Raw genomic sequence first — 15,937 nt, forward strand, 5'->3', positions numbered from 1 at the left:
TACCGGATTAGCCTCTGCCGCTCATGTGAAGGGGCGGGGAATCAAACCTGGTTCTCCAGATTAGACTCCACTGCTCCAAACCACCGCTCTTATTCACTACACCACCAGGATGGCAGTGTTAGGTACGGTACTTTAGAAAGGTGAAATGGACATATTTTAAGCAAATAAATACATAGATAAACAGGGCGGGCAGGCTCTTGACAAGTGAGAGTAACAAGGGATTTGCCTTAAACCGGAGGCTTCCTGGAAAATATGGATTTTTGAGAAGGGACTTAAAGGAAGAGAGAGATAAGTCGCCAGGGCAGGTAGAAAGGGAGTTTCAGGTATAACAGAAAACAAATGACAATTTGTGAAGTTATCAAGAAAACAAAAGTCTTTGGGGTATTTTGAGCGAGTTAGAGTTGGAGAAGTGAAAGGCAGGAATTGAATAATGTACAAAAGGGAGGGGCTGGTATGATTGGGAACTTGCTGTAGAGCTAAGACAGAGTATGAATTTAATATGCAGAAGGATCTCAGTTCCAGTGTAGGGTAGTGGTTAAGAGCGGAGGTTTGGAGCAGTGGACTGTCATCTGGAGAACTGAGTTTGATTCACCACTCCTCCACATGAGCAGCAGACGCTAATCTGGTGAACCGGGTTGGTTTCCCCACTCCTACACATGAAGCCAGCTGGGTGACCTTGGGCTAGACACAGCTCTCTTAGAGCTCTCTCAGCCCCACCTACCTCACAGGTTGTCTGTTGTGGAGGGGAAGGGAAGGAGATTGTAACCTGGTTTGATTCTTCCTTAAGTGGTAGAGAAAGCCGGCATATAAAAACCAGTTCTCCTCCTCCTCCTCCTCCGGAAGGAAGGAAGGAAGGAAGGAAGGATCTCAGCTAACAGGACATGGTAGAAACCAGAAAGGAGGGCTGTGGGCGCAACATCCCTTTCAGTAAAAACAACAGAATTGACATAGGTAGCTCTAGCAGTCAACAGGAAGTCTATGGTAAAACCATAGAGTTTCCGGTGATTCCTAGAGGTACACTATCTCACTTCCCTTTTTTTTACTAGAAGTGATATGATGCCACACACAATCCTGTAGGTTAAAAAAAAAATCTTCCGATGCCACTCTGCATAATAGTGGGCAATAAAAGCAGGGGGAAAGGGCCCGTAGAAAATCCCTTCTCTGTTTGTAAACCTGGAAAGCTGCTGTCAGTCAGGGAAGCCAATCCTGAGTGAGGGGGACCAATAGTCTCCCTCAGAAGAAGATAGCTTTATACAGCTGTCAAGTCAGAACAGGGAGTTTGTGTGGGAAGGGGATGCAAAGCCAGCATATATATCGGAGTACAGAAATCACATATTTGGAGAAAGCAATTTTCACATTTGGTGATGTGCAATTTTGTCTGCATTCACAGGGTCACATTGCCTTGTGGAAATGAAGGTGGGGGGGAGTAATCTCTTGGGAACTAAGCATGTATGAACCTTCCTAAGAAATGTAGCTAGTTTCCCTGAAACTTATTCTGACTCTGATTTGAGTCCAGTAGTACCAGGGTATAGGCTTTCAAGAGTCAATGCTCTCTGTGTCAGATACCTGGCAATATCTGATGAAGAGAGCTTTTATTCTCAAAAACATATGCCCTGGAAATCTTGTTGAAGAAGAGGGGTTGGTTTTTATATGCCGACTTTCTCTACCACTTAAGGAAGAATCAAACCAGCTTACAATCCCCTTCTCTTCCCCTCCCCACAACAGACACCCTGTGAGATAGATGGGGCTGAGAAAGCTCTAAGAGAGCTGTGTCTAGCCCAAGGTCACCCAGCTGGCTTCATGTGGAGGAGTGGGGAATCAAACCCGGTTCTCCAGATCAGAGTCCACCACTCCAAACCACTGCTCTTAACCATTATACCAACACTGTTGGTCTCTAAAGTGCTACTAGACTCAAATCTTGGTCTTCTACTGAAGACCAACATAGCTACTACTGCAGACCAACATACCACTTGCAATTATTCTAGAGACAAAAACACATAGAGCTGAATCTGTTTGCATCCTGGGATGTTTCACCTAAGCCAGGACCTCCCCATCCACATTGCTTCAATGAAGGTAAATTTGGGGAGGGGCCGGGGCTCAATGGTAGAGCATCTGCTTGCCATGCAGAAGGTCCCAGGTTCAATCCCTGGCATTAGGGCTGTTGAAAAAAAATAAATTCGGTAAAATTCGGATTTGGCAAAATTCGGCTCATTTTTATTTGGGAAATGCCGAAGTCCGAACTCCCCCTATTCAGATCCGTGGAATTTGGCATGAAATTAGGTGTTCCCGAATAAATTCGGCCGAATAAAGCCATTTAAAGCACATTCACGGCTTTCCATGATTCCGGGGGGCATTATTGAAGGTAGAGGTCCCAAACTTTCAGGGTAGCTTGGAAGGACCCTACTTGCAAGAACCCCCAAGTTTGGTTAAGATTGGGTCAGGGGTCCCAAGTTATGGGGTCTGGAAGGGGTCCCCCCATCCACCCATTGGAATGGATGGGAGCAGGCAATCCTTAATGTGCATCTATAGAGCGGCAAATCCAAGGCAAACCCTCTCATATTTTCTCATTGGCTATTTATGCACGGGAGGTTTTGCTTTGGATTTTCTGCTTTCTAGATGCACATTTTCCCCCAGACAAATTCTCAAAACTCTGCAGGGGGGCTTATTGTTGAGATTTGAGAATTTGGAATGGGAAAATGTGCATCTAGAGTGGAAAATCCAAGGCAAAACCTCCCATTGTTGCAGACTGATAAAAGGTGGCGTTGTTTACAATTTGCTCCGCTTTACCTTGGGAGCAAAGCCCCACTGCGGCTCTTACTTCCGATTAAGCAGGCCGAAGGATCAGGACTGCCCACCCTTTCCTCTACATTTCGCTTCCTCCTGTCACCACTTCCTCAGCCCCGGGGGCACCCAAAAACAACGAAGACCAGGTGGGGGGGGAGTTGAGGGAGGAGACAATGTGGTTGAGCTGTCACTGTCAGGGTAAAGGAGAAATCCTGAGCAGGGACACCCGTGGGGGGCTGGGGAGGGGGGAATAAGCAGGATGCTGCTTTGTACAGCACACAACACTACTAGCGCATACACACATGCACACCCGCTACATGCCATTCCCTCCCCCCATTGCACAAAAGAAGGCAAAAGCTCGGATTCTACAGACACGGCCCACAGAGACAATCAACCCCCCCCAAAGAAGAACAGCCTTCCCCCGCGACAAGATGACACAAATTCCAAATGAAGGAGAACAACAGGGCAGCCAGAGAGAGAGACTCACCAACCCACACTGACCTCCAGGCGAAGGTGGCAACCAGTGAAAACAGCAAAAAAACAACAACAACACTAGTGCAGAGGCAATCAACCCCCTTTTGGCTTCCCCCCAACACACACAGAATCTCTCCCCCCCCACATACACACACACAGGAAAAAAGTTATAGAGAAAAGCCCCAAAATGGGTCAAACTGTGGATGTCTTCTCTTCCAGAAAAAGTAGGGGTCAGGAGGAGTAATCCAATCTGATTCCAGCAAGCTCAGGATCTCTCAGCTCAGGATCTCTCACTATCAGCACAGGAGCAGCAGCAATGGAAGGAATACAGACTCTCACACACAGACTCTCTGGCCATTTATGCACGGGAGGTTTTGTCTTGGATTTGCCGCTCTCTAGATTTTCCCTGTCCAGATTCTCAAAATTCTGCATGGGAGCTTATTTTTGAGTTTGGAGAATCTGGATGGGGGAAATGTGCATCTAGAGAGAGGCAAATTCAAGGCAAAACCTCCCATGCATAAATGGCCTCTCTCTCTCACACCCCCCCCCCGGGCCGCAGAGCAACCCGGGACCATGCACACTCACACCCCCACATGGGGATCTCTCTCTCACACACACACACAGACACACTCTCCGCAGCCTGGGACCACGCACACGCACCACCCCCACGAGGATCTCTCTCACACACAGAGAGACACTTTCACTTTCTCTCCTCGGGCTGCACAGTGGCAGGGCTCACGCACTTATCCGCGACTGATTGGCCAGAAGAAGACCAGCTTGGCCACCTATTGGCAGTGGGAGAATGCTGATTCAGGGGTGCCGAAGTTGTACAAATTTATGTGGCGTCCGCCCGAACTCGCCAAGTTCGGCTTGTCGTTTTCCCACCTTTTTTTTACTTTGGTTCTATCCAAACTAGAAACCGCCGAATCGGGGCAAATTTGGCTGTTTTTCAGTTTGGATGGAACCGAATCAACAGTCCTACCTGGCATCTCCAGTTAAAGGGACTAGGCAAGTAGGTGATGTGAAAGACCTTTGCCTGAGACCTCGGAGAGCCGCTGCCGGTCTGAATAGACAGTACTGACTTTGATGGACCAAGGGTGTGATTCAGTATAAGGCAGCTTCACGTGTTCATGTGTTCCTGGAAATCTCCGTCTGGCCCTCAACAAATGCACCAAGAGGGGTCTCCTATCTCGGTCTGCCACTTGAAGAGTTGTGGTCTCCTATGATGTGGTGAATTGAGATCCAGGTGCTTTATTCCTACGCACTCCAAGTTGACCAAATTGTTGGAAGCATGGGGGAAGGGCCATGGCTCAGTGGTAGAGCATCAGCTTGGCATGCAAATGGTCTCAGGTTCAATCTCCAGCATCTCCAGGAACCAGGCAAGCAGGTGATGTGAAAGACCTCTGCCTGAGACCTTTCCGGTCTGAGTAGACATTACTGACTTTGATGGACCAAGGGTTTGATTCAGTATAAGGCAGCTTCACAGGTTCATGTGTTCTGTGGCAGTTCTAAGGTGGACGTCAGACTCACAAGAGGTTGGCGGAATCAATCTCGAGAAGGGACTTGAATCCTTCTCCCAGGCATGCCTCGCCGCTGTTGCTCTTGCCGTCGGCAGCTGAGAAAGCTCTGCCACAAATCGATATGTGCTTCCTGAATTATTTAGATCATTATGCTTCGCGGTTCTACCTTGCTCTGATTAGGCAACTGTACTGAGAAGCTAATTTTCCGTCCGTGCTTAAAAGCATCTCGAAAGAAGTTCCACCTCCACAGCAAGGTTAATAGACAAGCTCTCTGGAAGCTTCTTCCGTAACGATGCCGGTCTCAGATTTTTGACAGTGGCAAGCTACTGCAAAAAAAATTGAAATACATTCAGAAAGTAAAATAAGTTACAGCACATGTATTAGAAAAAGTACCAATTTTTTTTGAAAAATAAGAGTTGGTTTTTATACCCCAATTGTCTCTACCTTTAAGGAGTCTCAAACCAGCTTACAATCACCTTCCCTTCCTCTCCCCACAACAGACACCTTGTGATGTAGGCGGGGCTGAGACAGTTGGAAGAGAACTGTGCCTAGCCCAAGGTCACCCAGCAGGCTGCATGGGTAGAAATGAGAGAACCAACTCAGTTCTCCAGATTAGAGTCTGCTGCTCATGTGGAGGAGTGGGGAATCAAATCTGGTTCTCCAGATCAGAGTTCACCACTCCAAACCATTGCTCTAAACCACTACACCATGCTGGACATGCCATATTGGAAAAGGGATACAAATTGGTGCAGGGAAGCAGAAAACAAATGAGAAATTATGAATCACTGTATTGATTTTGTACAAGTGACAAGGAAAATCGCAATGGTGCATCTGACTCCAACCGTCAGCTTCATGCAATTCGATTCATCCTTGCTTCAGTTCTGAGACTGAAACAACTAGCAGGATAGCCGAGTTATACTTCACCATATGTTCAACCCAGCGCAAGAGTCACATCAACGCCCTTTTCTAAATTCTCCCCTCCCTTGAGGCAAGACTTTATTTAGAACTTCTCTTCCTGCCATCCGAATGCTTTCATAGAGTTCTCAGGTTCCAAGAAAACTGCTGTGATTGCTTGAAAATTGGTCTGATGTCTTTTGCCCATGCCTCCCTCGGGTCCCTCAAGACATTTTAATACGAGCCGTGACATTATGATGGATGGAGGCTGGCATTTTATTGTAGCAATGTTTCTCCCGTGTGGAAAATAACAGCTTGTTCACAGCCCAACATCTTGCCAGATTTAGGATCTATAGTATCGCGGGTGCCGGAGCCTCCGTCTCGTTGCTCCGCTTTCCTTTACAGAATCTTCCTCAAACCAACTCCATTGCGTACGTCAAGCTGCCTCGTCTCCGGCTTCTGTCTCCCTAATCCGCACCAATTGCACAAAGCCAATTCAAAGCGAGCACCTTCAAGTCTCTCGGTGGCAAAACACACACATGAGTGCAAGGACATCGTTTACAGATAATTATGTGAACAGGAAGGAGTCCAGTGTTTTAAACGCCTTGCCAATCGCGATGCTAATACAATCTGTCATTTCTGACAACTTCAAGATCTTACTGTTCGGTAACACATATTGGGCTGTTGAGACGGTGGGGAACAGCAAAATGACTGACTGAGCACACTCGGAGGTGTCACAGCAGCTGCCGGAACAAAGTAATGACAGACACCTCACCTGAAGACTCAATGCCTAGTGCTTATTTTTTTTCAATCACAACATGTTGCTGTAATAGTGACATTGCTGTAACGTCACTTCCGGTGTGAACCCAAAAGTGACGTCGGTGTGTCGGGGGACACTCTAGGCCCTAAGAGTCACCTGAAACTCTATGGTAAGACTTTCAGGGGAATCCTAGAGTATTGCCCAAAGCAATGATGTCACTTCCAGGTTCCCTTAGGAAGTGATATTGTGTTGTTGGTGTAACGCTGATCGTCCAGATTCTGCCCCCAGGTCTGTTGAGTCTTACTAGAGCTGAGCTGGCAACCCAATGTGATCAATGTCACATATAAAACCATAGAGTTTCTGGTGATTCCTAGAGTTACCCATTGCCACTTCTGGGTTGCACCTGGAAGTGATGCACTGGCACAGAGGATGCCAGCATTTCTTACATTTTTCTCGCACTGCCATCTTGAGTTCTTCACTAAAAACTAACCTACCTCAGGGGGTTACTGCATGTGTAAAATGTGGGGAGAGGACCATGCACAGCTCCCTGAGGTCCTTGGAGGAAAGGTGGGATAAAAATATAATAAATAACAGTAATACAACAAACATAACCAGGCAAAGAAATGCTTAGCGCTGTTTAGCTTGGAAAGAAGGCAGTTAAGGGGAGACATGATAGAGATCTATAAAATTATACATGTAGGGAGAGAGTGGACAAGGGGGAAATCTTCTCCCTCTCCCATAATACTAGAAGGTGGGGTCATCTGCTGAAGCTGGAGGGTGAGAGATTCAAGACAGATAAAAAGAAATATTGCTTCACACAATGTACAGTTAAATTGTGGAATTCCCTGCCCCAGGATGTGGTGATGGCTGCCAACTTGAAAGGCTTTAAGAGGGGAGTGGACATGTTCATGGAGGAGAGGGGTATTCATGGCTACTAGTAAAAATGGACGCTAGTCATGATGCATGCCTATTCTCTCCAGGATCGGAAGAGCAAAAATGGAGACTAGTCATGATGCATGCCTATTGTCTTCAGGATCAGAGGAGCATGCCTATTGTATTAGATGCTTTGGAACACAGGCAGGATGGTGCTGCTGCAGTTGACTTGTTTGTGGGCTTTCTGGAGGCACCTGGTTGGCCGCTGTGTGAATGGACTGCTGGACTTGATGGGCCTTGGTCTGATCCGGCATGGCCTTTCTTACATTCTGATGTTCTTATAGGGTCCTAATGGAAGAAAGATCTAGGCAAATAAACATGTTTTAACTGGGTGCAAAATAAAACCACAGGTTAAAGTGACCTCAATTGACAATCAGGCTCATAAGGGAGCAGGTGGTCTCTATGAATTTGTGCGGGTATGAGAGGGCAAGCATTCAGTCCTTCAAGTGTTCCGTTCTATTCACTTTTTTTTTTGGGGGGGGGAGTAACCACTTCCTTCCATTTCCATTTGACAACGTGAGAAAGTCTCACAGCTGAACGCAACATTAATTACATTTCAAAGCGAACCTTTTATTCATTCGGAGACAATCTGTGAAACAGAAATCTGTGACTGAGACTCCTGCCAAACCAATTATGGCAAAATAACTCAAATATGTCTTGACAGATTGCAATTTTGCCTCCCTCCCCCTGCTAATGTTAGGTATTCTTTGGATCATACGAGCAACATTCACTTCAGATTAGACATGGGTTTCAATATGCTCTCTTTTTTTGGCTCCTGCGCAGAACAAAAAGCTGCATTCGCACATACCTTTTTGCATTCCAATTCTATCCTCGAATGAACTCTCAAGTTAGTTTTGTTGTTAACCAATCCACTTCTGTAGCACCCAAGGGTGATTTTCCATATATACTGGAATTTATCAGCAGGTATTTCCACCAAATATTCCCTTGTAGGAGCAGAAATACTTTTTCAAACTTGTGGAAATGAAATAACATCTTCAAGTTTGTTGATGTTATGTGTGTATTAAGTGCGGTCAAGTCGCTTCTGACTCATGACGACCCTATGAATTAATGTCCTCCAAAGTGTCCTATCCTGAACAGCCTTGCTCTGGTCTTGCAAACTGAGGTCTGTGGCTTCCTTTATAGAGTCAATCCATCTCTTGTTGGGTCTTCCTCTTTTCGTGCCGCCTTCAACTTTTCCAAGCATGATTGTCTTTTCCAGTGACTCTTGTCTTCTCATAATTTGTCCAAAGTATGACAGACGCATTTTCTTTCCTGACGTTTCGCCAGCAGCTGTGGCCGGCATCTTCAGAGGAGTAACACTGAAGGACAGTGTTACTCCTTTGAAGATGCCGGCCACAGCTGCTGGCGAAACGTCAGGAAAGAAAATACCAAGACCACGGTTACACAGCCTGGATAACCTACGAGAACCAATGAACTCTGACCGTGAAAGCCTTCGACAATATTATGACAGCCGCAGTTTAGTCATTTTAGCTTCTAGGGTCAGTTCAGGCTTGATTTGATCTAGAACCCACTGATTTGTTTTTTTGGCGGTCCAGGGTATCCGTAACACTCTCCTCCAACACCACGTTTCAAAGGAATCTCCTTTCTTCCTATCAGCTTTCTTCATTGTCCAGCTCTCACACCCATACATAGCAATAGGGAATATGATGGCATGAATTAACCTGATCTTGGTGGCCAGTGACACATCCTTACACTTCAGAATCTTTTCTAGCTCCTTCATGGCTGCCCTTCCCAGTCTCAATCTCCTTCTGATTTCTTGGCTGCAGTCTCCCTTTTGGTTGATGGTGGAGCCAAGGACTAGAAAGTCTTCAACAATTTCAATTTCCTCATTGTCAACCTTAAAGTTGTGTAATTCTCCTGTAGTCATTACTTTTGTCTTTTTGATGTTCAGCTGCAGTCCTGCTTTGGCACTTTCTTTTTTAACTTTCAGCAGTAGTAATTTCAAGTCATCGCTATTTTCTGTCAGTAATGTAGTATCATCGGCATATCTCAAATTGTTAATGTTCCTCCCCCCAATTTTCACTCCACCTTCATCTAAATCTAATCCAGCATTCCTAATGTTGATGTTATACACACCCTGAAACACTCGACACCATATACAAGGTGTGAGCTGTGAGCCATGTCTTAAGGCATACGGACTATTTTAACACAAAGCCACACAAAATAAAAATCTTTTTATATATATTTACCTTGTACAACGTTTGTGTATATGTCAGGATGTGTATTGGAAAACTGTATGTATGCCCACTGAGGAAGGCCTGTAAAAGGTCAGCTTTTGGTCATTTTTTGTACTAACATCAACTGTTATGTGTTGGTAATATTTGTAACTATGTTTGTGCTTTTTAGGAAGCCTGTATTTTAGGCCCTGTGTTTTTAAATACAGTTGTGCACAATATATAATAACAACAGATTTATTGGTTGCTATATTACATAGTGTTCAGCTCAACCCCTTTGGTTTCCCCTCACTTCTAGCTTGAGTTTCTTTGTTCCCCTTTTTCTTCAGTTGTTTTTAATGGGGGGGGAGCCTTTGAGGGGTCATGGGGAAACTTAGATATGTATGAAGGTTTGGCACCAACATATCTCTGATTCTATGTGTAGGGGTGAAATTCTTGAAGCAAAAAAAAAAGATAGATGAAAATTACTATCAGATCCTTTTCTGTGATTTTTGGAACAGTAAACACGAATAGGGATTATTAAGCAGTATAAAATACACACACACCCAAAACAAACACAAAAATCCTTGTTGCTTTTTGTGTTTGGGTGCCTACTATTGTCAGCAGCATCAGATGTCTTGTTTTTCTTTGATTCTCCTGATTTCATGGCCAACAGCATTTCCAACTGGATCCATGCAAGGAATCAGGAGAGCTACGAGGAGGAGGAAGAGGAAGAGGAAGAATTGACTTTTTATATGCAGACTTTATCACTTAAGGGAGATTCAAACCGGCTTACACTCACCTTCCCTTCTCCTCCCCACAACAGACACCCTGAGAGGTAGGTGGGGAGGATAGAGTGTGACTTGCCCAAGGTCACCCAGCTGGCTTCATGTGTAGGAGCGGGGAAATAAATCCAGTTCACCAGATTAGCCTCTGCCGCTCATGTGGAAAAGTGGGGAATCAAGCCCAGTTCTCCAGATCAAAGTCCACTGCTCCAAACCACCGCTCTTAACCACTACACCACACTGGCTCTCCAGGAATTTTTAAGGCCTGCAGCTGCTGTTCTCCTCTGGATGACTTTTTCAGAGGAATGAGAGGTCCCACCCACTAGGAACTACTTAACAGTAGGAGTAATTAAGGTACCCCTACAGAGGATGCTCAGTATAAAGACATGTGCCTCATAGCAAACAGATGATTGATTCATCACATGCAGTTGTACGCACATGAGCTTTTAAAAAAAATGAACTAAGGTTGCCATCCTCCAGGTGGCACTTGGAGATCTCCCGCTATTACAACTGATCTCCAAGCGACAGAGATCAGTTCACCTGGAGAAAATGGCCACTTTGGAAGGTGGACTCTATGGCATTATACCCAATTGAAGTCCCTTGCCTCTTCAAACTCCACCCTCCCCAGGCTTGACCTCCAATATCTCCAGGTATTTCCCAACCTGGAACTGAAAACCCTACCCTTACTTTAGAGGAAATTCTCATTGGTTAGGATGTTACTTCATTTCATGTGGTTTGCACTGAAAGTGCAAGTTTCCTTTTGTGGGCAAAACTGTGATTATCTTTTTCCTGGATAAAATAATTACATTTCATAGTGAAATATATGTTTAAATTGATGCTGTTTTGGCATGTAAGTCATGACAAATAGCACAAAATAGTTAAAGTGTGTAAAATATAGCACTGAAAACAGCCTCTAATTCCTAAAAGAAATGAACCAAATGAGAAAACTAGCAAGGGAAATAGGTGGTGTGAAAATTCTGACAACCAACACCTACCAAAATTAACAGGCAGTGTGTTGTATAGAATCATAGAATCAGAGTTGGAAGGGACCACCAGGGTCATCTAGTCCAACCCCCTGCCCAATGCAGGAAATTAACAACTACCTCCCCCCCACATCCCCAGTGACCCCAACCCTCCCCCCCACCATGGAGGATCCCACAATCAAAGCACTCCCAACAGATGGCCATCCAGCCTCTGCTTAAAGACCTCCAAAGACGGGGACTCCACCACCCTCCGAGGCAGTGCATTCCACCATCAAACATCCCTCACCGTCAGGAGAGTTAGTGATTGTAGTGTCAAATGAGGATCTAGGAGAACCAGGTTCAAATTCTTACTCTACCCTGGAAACTTCCCAGGTGACTTTGTGCCAGCCACAGATATATGTACTGTTATTGAGATATGTTTGTGGGTAGAACATGTTCACCATTATGTTTGCAGCATCCCTAGTCTCTTTGGAATGCACACAACTACCATTGAACTTCTTTCTGGCCAGGAAATTTAACAGAATACCAAACCCCCCACACAAACATTTTGTTGCTTAACTTTCAAACCATCGTCTAGGGAAAAAATAAATATGTTGCATTAAAGGTATATTTCCACCCCCAACCAAATTTGCCATGTCTCTAGGGTAAAAATGTCCCCGATTTTTGTTTGTTTGTAGTTGTCATGAAGGGCTGGATCTCTCCAGAGGACTTTAAAACAGTTCCCTGGATCACTGTTTTCTAAATAAACTCCTGGGGTTAAAAATACCCCAACGGCTACCCAGGTGATTTTTTTAAACCAGAGCGGAAATGGTCAGTAGTCAGGGGTTGTACTTTGGGGACATTGCTTACTACTCTACAGGTAATAATGTCCTAAGAAGGAAAGGTTACAGAAACACTTTTCTCTGAAATGTAATAAAAAAGTACAGCTGGGGTAGGCAATACATCCCAATAGTATTTCAGGGTTGATTCTGCACATAAGAGAGGGTGTGCTCAAACCAAAGATCAAGTCCCGTTGATTTTAAAATGAGAGCTTTAAGCACACACTTAACTCTCGCATAGAAACCAACTAAAATTAAAAGTGCTTAACTTTGCTGTTCCCAGAGTTCTTTGACTTGGCATATTAGCTAACAGATGGTTAATTACCGGCTTAGTTGTTCATAATAGGAATGTTTTGTCATTTTGCTTGTTAGCATCTCAGAACTACAGTTGTCTGAGGTCTTAACTTTGCCCTTAATATAGTTTCTTCCCCTGCCTTGCAAAGAAATCAGAGTAATAATGCACAGTTGAGGTTATTATGTTGACCGCCAAAGACAAGAATTGGGCATTTGGCATTCAGCTTACAGTAACTTTATGCCTCAGCGTTGCAAATAATAGAGAATTGGTTCTTTTCGCTTTAGGTAAAAATAATAAGCAACCTTTGAAAGTGAACACATGAACACATGAAGCTGCCTTCTACTGAATCAGACCCTTGGTCCATCAAAGTCAGTATTGTCTACTCAGCTCTCCAGTGTCTCAGGTAGAGGTCTTTCACATCACCTACTTGCCTAGACCCTTTAAGTGGAGATGCAGGGGATTGAACCTGGGACCTTCTGCATGCCAAGCAGATGCTCTACCGCTGAGCCACAGCCCCTCTCCAGTGGGAGGGCTGTACTAGCTAGTGTGGACTGGCACAGCCCAGCAATTGCAGGAGATGGGGGACAGGAAAATGGGGGGGTGACTGCAGGCACTAGCCTGAGGTCACTTCTGGGGGAAACCCGGAAGTGACATGACACCTCTCTAGATATTGTAGAGTTGCCAGCTCCTGGCTGGGAAATACCTGCAGATTAGGGGGTAAAAACTGAGGAGGACGGGGTTTCGGGAGGGGGGGGACTGTGGTGTTATATAAATGGGATATAACACCACAGAGTCCACCTTCCAAAGTGGCCATTTTCTCCAGAGGAACTGATCTCTGTCGCCTGGAGGTCGGTTGTAATGGCAGCAGATCTCCAGCCATCACCTGAAGGTTGGCAATCCTAAGGAATTGCCAGAAATTCTATGGTTTCTGGGGATTCCTAGATTGAACTGATGTCACACTGATGGAGCATCCCCTGCCCCCGGTGGGAAACTGGGGACCTTGGGCTATACTCAGAACATAAAGGTTTATTAGTATGGTATCCAACCTCCAGGTACTAGCTGGAGATCTGCTGCCATTACAACCGACCTCCAGGGGACAGAGATCAGTTCCTCTGGAGAAAATGGCCACTTTGGAAGGTGGACTCTACTGCATTGAAGTCCCTCCCCTCTCCAAACCCTGCCCTCTTCAGGCTCCACCTCCAGAATCTCCAGGTATTTCCCAACCTGGAATTGGCAACCCTACTTTCCTCCCCATTCCTGCTTTGCATACAATCATAAGAACATAAGAACATAAGAAAAGCCATGCTGGATCTGATCAAGGCCCATCAAGTACAGCAGTCTGTTCACATAGTGGCCAACCAGGGGCCTCTAGGAAGCCCCCAAACAAGACAACTGCAGCAGCATCCTGCCTGTGTTCTTCAGCAGCTAATATAAAAGGCATGCTCCTCTGATGCTGGAGAGAATAGTACGCATCATGACTAGTATTCATTTTGACTATTAGCCATGGATAGCCCTCTCCTCCATGAACATGTCCACTCCAATCAATATTTTCTATATCCTTCCCAGGGTTTAATCCTGCCAGGGCCTCCCCACCCCCTCTCACCATTTGTTTCAATTGGACGTACCAAGGGGAGCCCTTTTCCCCCTTTTCTATGAAGCCGGAAACCATTTGTATTCCCCGCGTCACCATTTGAAATTCATTAATAAAGACCGGACCATCTGGGTGCATTGAACATGTCGTTAGCAAAACCAATTGGACGTGCAATGCTCCTTCTCTGGTGTGCCATGCCGCCACCTTATTTTTCTTCTCCTTGAGACAGAAGCTCATCAAGGCCTCTACCGCCGAGGTCTGGAAAGTGTGTGTCTTCCATGGGAATTAGGCTGGTGGGAGGCCAAGGCCAACATTTGTGGATTTCTCCGATTGCCCGTCCCTTTCATTCGAATGGACCCATTTCCTTTTGCAATAAGAGGGCCTCCTTTGTGCCTGCGTGTCAAAAGGGGCAAAGCTGACAATGGTCTGGACACAATGTTGTCTTTTATCGGCGGAACGCAATTACAAAGGTAATTGGCTCCCATAGATCAGAGTGAGGCTTTCTTGGCGCGGCTTCCCCCCTTTGCTGGAGCGCGCTTCGGCTCCTCCGCTCCCTCTCAATATGTTTTCTCATCGCAGCCAATAGCCGGGTCATCATTCAGAGGTTCAGCTTGGCAAGGCGACGGAGCAGATGCTGGCCTCCAGAAGAGGAGTTTGTAACAGGGTGTTTTCTGGGTTCACAATTGGCAGAGATTCCTAGCATGTACTTCTCTATCAGTTGGCCTCTGAAGCAATTAAAGGTTCAGATGTTTCTGCATGAACTTAAGAGAGACAGAGAGTTTCACTTTGCTTTCTTTGGGGAGGGGCTGTGGCTCAGTGGTAGAGCATCTGCTTGGTACGCAGAAGGTCCCAGGTTCAATCCCCGGCATCTCCAGTTAAAGGGATTAGGCAAGTAGGTGATGTGAAAGACCTCTGCTTGAGACCCTGGGGAGCTGCTGCTGGTCTAAGTAGACAGTGCTGACTTTGATGGACCAAGGGTCTGAGTCAGTATCATGCATTCATGTGTTTTCTGCTTTAAAATAAATTAAACAATAATAAATAGGGGTGCCAGCTCTGGGTTGGGAAATACCTGGAGATTTTGGAGGCGGAGCCTGAAGATGGCAGGGTTTGGGGAGGGGAGGGACTTCAATTCCATAGAGTCCAATTACCGAAGTGGCCATTTTCTCCAAGTGATATCTGTTGGCTGAAGATCAGTTGTAATAGCAAGAGATTGCCAGCAACCACCTAGAGGTGGGCAACCCTAGAGAAAAGGCAGCTTGATATTGCTCAATCTTATCAGATCTCAGAAGCTAAGTAAGGTCAGTACTAGGAATGGAGACCACCAAGGAAGACTCATAGAAACATAGAGTTGAAAGGGACTTCTACTAGGGCTGTCAATTCGGTTCGGCCCGAACTGAAAATCAGCCGAATTTCCCTTGATTCGGCGGTTTTTAGTTCGGACGGATCCGAACTCAAAACTGGCGGGCAACCGGGGGGGCCGAATTCAGCGAGTTTGGGAGTTCGGCGAATAAATTCGGCCAATTCGGCCGTCAGTAAGCAGCATAACCGTCAGTAAGCAGCATTCTCCTCCCCCGGCCAATCGGTGGCCAAGCTGGGTCTTCTTCTGGCCAATCAGTCAGGATTGAGTGCTGGAGGAATCAGCTGATGTGCGGCCAGCCGGGGAAAGAGAGAGAGAGAGGGAAATCCTCATGTGTGTGTGAGGGGGTGCTTGTGCACATTCGCTCCTTTCCGTGGCTGCAGGGGGCGCATTTTTTGGGGTACCGACCCCAAACTTTCAGGGGATATTCAGACAGGTTTTTTTAAGAGACCACCCAAGTTTTGTAAACATTGGGTCAGGGGGTCCCGAGATATGAGCTCCCCCCTTTTTTCTTTCCATGGCTGCAGAGGGCGCATTTTTGGGTGTGCCGACCCCAAACTTTCAGCGGA

The 15,937-nt window shown here is 45.9% G+C and overlaps 1 non-coding gene across 1 annotated transcript; it reads left to right on the forward strand.

Annotated features, from left to right (window-relative positions):
* Positions 1-14,813: 14,813 nt before the first annotated feature.
* On the forward strand, positions 14,814-14,885 carry TRNAT-GGU (transfer RNA threonine (anticodon GGU)). Its single transcript has one exon. It is a non-coding gene; the product is annotated as a tRNA-Thr (tRNA).
* The last annotated feature ends 1,052 nt before the right edge of the window (positions 14,886-15,937 follow it).

The sequence above is a fragment of the Euleptes europaea genome, chromosome 3 (assembly GCF_029931775.1).
Source record: "Euleptes europaea isolate rEulEur1 chromosome 3, rEulEur1.hap1, whole genome shotgun sequence".
NCBI classification, from domain to species: domain Eukaryota; kingdom Metazoa; phylum Chordata; class Lepidosauria; order Squamata; family Sphaerodactylidae; genus Euleptes; species Euleptes europaea.